We start from the raw sequence: 4,553 nt of genomic DNA on the forward strand, positions 1-4,553 counted from the left end.
ATTAGCCCCCCTAAGATCAAGCAATTGGACTGTACTATCAATATTTTGGTGGAGATACTTGACATCATAGAGAATATGACTATAACTATCGATAAATTTGAGGCCACCCTTGTTATGATGCCATGAAGGAGTGTGCCCACAAGTGCGCCCCCCACCCCAAGAGGTAATTATATTGTGTATATAAATTTCAAAGTAAATTAATAAATTGTTTTTGATGTGGGCCATCTTAGATATTGATGAGTTTGCTAACTTGCAAGGGTGTCAAGGGTCTTTTGGCAATGATGCTTTCCTTGCTTACTACGTTGCAAGGATTACTCCTGAGTGTGTTGTGGTAGTCCATGTTGATCTACCCCAAATTCTCACACACAACGAACTTTGTGTCTCTATCATTGCTTAGAATGCTCACAGGGTCATCCTTGTGGACCAAAAATTAGCGAGGCATGTATCTGGGCACATGTATACATGGTATGATTATAAGTCTAGTGACCTTGGGAAAGGCCTTTGAGGCTATGGAAACGAATGAGGTGGTTAGTGGTTGGCTAGTTGATAGTAGCTACAAGGTATACAAAGCAAGTAATTTAAATGAAGTAGCTACCACTAATGATCCAAGAGGAAATGGTCTACTTTCATGACATATACTCTTTGAAAAACTATATTGGTGCATGGAATGCATGCTTGCTTACACTTGTATATCCACTTGCCATGATAAAAGTTATAGCATTCTAAATTGGGTTAAATTTCATGCCTTCATAGGTGGTTCATGTGCTTATACTAGATCTAGGGATTCATGTGCTTATAATGCACCACACGTTTTATGTTAATATATGACAATTGATCTAGTTCATGTGTCGATAATGCATGGAAATTGGTCATTATAGATGCTATAATGATTTGGTTATGGTGACTAGGGGCTTGTGGAGGGTGCAAAAAAAAAAAAGGTACCCCTCGACATTAGATCAAATAGGAAGACCAAAGCTTTGATATGTCATGTAGGTGTAAATTTGTTTTGTAGCTCCCAAAATTGCCTAGCCATCATGCTAGGCCACACACAGACGTAGACACATGTACATAGCTAGTCGTGTGGCTTTGCTTCAATCACATAGAGAATTGAAAAAAATTGTGAAATTTTTGCTTTGATGACTCAAAATAGTGTGATCCTTTATGATAACTTCAAGCTAGATGAGATGGCCTTATCATAATACTATTGCAAATGTATGTACATGTAGTGCTAGAAGCACAAATTTACGTTGAATGCAACATATATGCATTTAGTTTGACTTGCAACTCAAAGTTTAAGTTTGAAGGAGTCTAGTAAAACTTGAATGCTTAGGTTCACAATATATATAGCCCTAGAAGTGCTACATGCACCCTTCTTTTACTTTTCTATCTTGTTCCCTTCCTTTTCCTTTCTTCTTTCACCGCTCATAAGGCCTCTCTCACTATACAATGGAAATCCATAACTTCTGCATCACTAAATGCTCCATATAATGCATGCCATAAACATAGTCAATGTAAGCTTTTCCTCAAGTTGAAGGGAACATAGACATCTAGCCATTGTATTGTTGCATAAAGCCTTGTCAACATTAGCACATCCATGATATTTCTTGTCTAAACACTCAACTAATATATGTAGATGAAAAACAAATGCCCACAGGACATTTGACCCTTCTCAAGTACCAAGCTTATGTGTAGAGTAACCATAATAAACGAAGTCTTTTCTTATTTCTATTCTCCTCATAATGGGAAGTTTCCAATACATGATTTAATATGAAGCCATCACTTATAACCATTAAGAGGAAATCTCTCATCACTTCCACACATAATGCTATGCATTCGTATTTTTGGTTGTAATGTCATCCATACTAACATCCTACCTCAAATTTGAAGCATTGCTTGATTTTCTAAATTCATTGCCATTCATTTGAAGAGTTAGAGGATTTGAAGGGTTTCCTAGTTTTATAAACTTACTATCATTCTTTTGTAGAGTAATAGATTTGCCATCCTTCTTTGGAAGGGTAAGACCCTCTCCATGTAGCCTTCAAATTTAAGGTGTTCATGCCATTCTTCACATGTTGTACCATCAACCTAACTTTCCTTGCCATGTAGCCTTCAAATTTAAGGTGTTCATGCCATTCTTCACATGTTGTACCATCAATCTAACTTTCCTTGCCATGTTCACATGAGTTATCCTTTTTATATACTCTTTATAAAATAAAAATTGTACAAAGATGCGATGTAATAATAATGACTTGCAAATCCTAATAAACACATACACATAACTACTTACAAAGCCTTGCAACTAGCATGTATACTTCAAGCCTTTAAGGCTAACTTAATTACTTTGAAAATATAAATTAGCCTCCTATCCAACCAAATTCTTAATTTGATGTTAAGACAAGGTATATTTGTACCATCATTTATTATAAGTGACGGACTAATCAAATCATGATGGATAATAGAGTTAGATAAGTAACATCTATCCTTCATAATAATGTTACACACCAATACTCATTATTTAGTGCCATCTTTTGGTAATATTTGTATTGGACAACTCAATGTGTTTAATACAAATTGTCTTATATCAAACAAGAACATATGAGTTGACCACTAATTTGCTTTGGTTAAATGCATATTGAGATTCTCCAATAGCATTTCTACATATTAACATCAGGGAGTCATAGAACCATTAGTATCTCCATTACACATTCTGAATGTGTCATTACATGTAGGAAACAACTGTAACATTTGTATTCTATCCTATTAGGATTACTTGAAGGTTGTACTAAATCTTGTACAAAATAAAGTTAAACATGTTGTTAATAGTGGCTTTTGTGGCGACTATGCTCGTAAGCTGCAAGAGCACCTGACCCAAGAGCAGCCAAACTAGCCATCTCTGCCATCTTTTTGTGATATTGTGCATCTCCATGACCGGTTTTTGCTTTATGAGATTCATGCTACAATAATAAAAAAGCTCACATCATTAGATGCATCATTGGCTTCTTGTGTCTAACATAATAAGTGCTCAATAAGTGGTAGCTAGATTACACTATTAAAAAGACATTTATAATTGCTATTATCTCCCTCTTCCCTAAATATTGAGACTTGTGGAAAATTGATAAATGTAAGTTATCATTGTATGCAAAAGGCTGCTAGACATGCTTACTTGCATGCACGCGCGTGCGTGCGCACACACACGCATGCACGCATGCACACACACACGCACGCACGCACGCACGTGGTTTGTTGGATTAGTAAAATTTTGTTTTTAAAAGCAACATAAATTGATTTATATTTTGAATTTTTCTTTCCTTCTTGTGCAATTGTTCACTATTTTCTAGTAATGTTGTTGGATTAGTCAATCATAGAAGTATAATGTTTATGCAATTATGTTGTAGTCAAATGATTTGAATCTATCTCACTCATTCTACTTTTGATTTTATTCATTTTTTGTATAACACACACACACACACACAAACAAATAAACAAATAAGAAATGGTTGCTTGTAATAAACTTAAGAACTAGGTACCTATAAGACATTCCTTTATATGTCCTTTTAAATGCATTATTGAGGGCCAAAATTATTTCCCAAAATTAAATTTAGCTAAAATGTCATTGAATATTAAAAAAAAAAGGGAAAAGGAGTTCTAAGAGGTGTTACAAGTCCATATAGAGTTGAGGCTAGTAACCCCATCTCCGCTAAACGTTCATGCTTCTTATGATGGCTTCCATGTTGGTGGTAACTACCAACATGATGAAGATCATAAGCATAACCATCATGCATAGGATAACCACTCTGATGAAAACCTAATACATTTGGGTGGTGATACCCATGGTGGTGATGGTGGTGGCCATGGTGGTGATGGCCGTGGTGGTGGTGGTGAAACATGTTGTAAGATGCTTACCCAAAGTGTGGCTTACTTCTTAATGTGATCCAAGCCACATTTTATATTGCAACATTTTGTATTCTATTCCTTTTCTACTTATCACCTTTACACTTTTTGGAGAAAATCACACAAACTTTTGCACAACCCTAGCATATCCATTTGACACTCATAAAAGATTTTCCACTAGAAAAAGGTAGAAAGTGTCAAGCATCCACTCTAAATTACATTGAGTGTGCCTTATTTCATCCTTTCAAAGACAAGAACTATGCTATATGGTTATCATTTGTAAAACAAAGTTCCATATAGTTTTTGCAATAGTTATGAGTGAAGAACAACAAATGTTGATATCATATTTTCCTTTTGTAAATAAGGGCATCTTATGTGTACATTTGGTCATCATTATTGTTTTGACTTTTATAACAAAGCATGAAGAATATATTGTATCTTCTTATCTAATTTTTATGTTTGCTCATCACAGTAGTGTTGACTTTCATAGGCAACACATGAAAATTATATTCCATCTTATCAAGAATGAATTGCCCATGTAGTTTTGAGAATAAAGTCAAAAGAATCTTTGAAAGAGAACACTATGGCTTGCCCATTGATGTGGAAATTTATTTTACTTAGTATAAAGGTTATTCGATAAAGATTGAGGAGGCCTATATTAG

At 34.8% G+C, this 4,553-nt stretch overlaps 1 long non-coding RNA gene across 1 annotated transcript; it reads right to left on the reverse strand.

Annotated features, from left to right (window-relative positions):
• Nucleotides 1-2,675: 2,675 nt before the first annotated feature.
• Nucleotides 2,676-3,914, reverse strand: LOC148016283 (uncharacterized). Its single transcript, XR_015688105.1, has 2 exons — nucleotides 3,660-3,914; nucleotides 2,676-2,954 (listed from the first exon to the last, which is right to left on the reverse strand). It is a non-coding gene; the product is annotated as an uncharacterized LOC148016283 (long non-coding RNA).
• Between the last annotated feature and the right edge of the window lie 639 nt (nucleotides 3,915-4,553).

The sequence above is a fragment of the Lygodium microphyllum genome, chromosome 23, assembly GCF_053477565.2.
Source record: "Lygodium microphyllum isolate KBCC chromosome 23, Lygodium_microphyllum_v1.1.10, whole genome shotgun sequence".
NCBI lineage: Eukaryota > Viridiplantae > Streptophyta > Polypodiopsida > Schizaeales > Lygodiaceae > Lygodium > Lygodium microphyllum.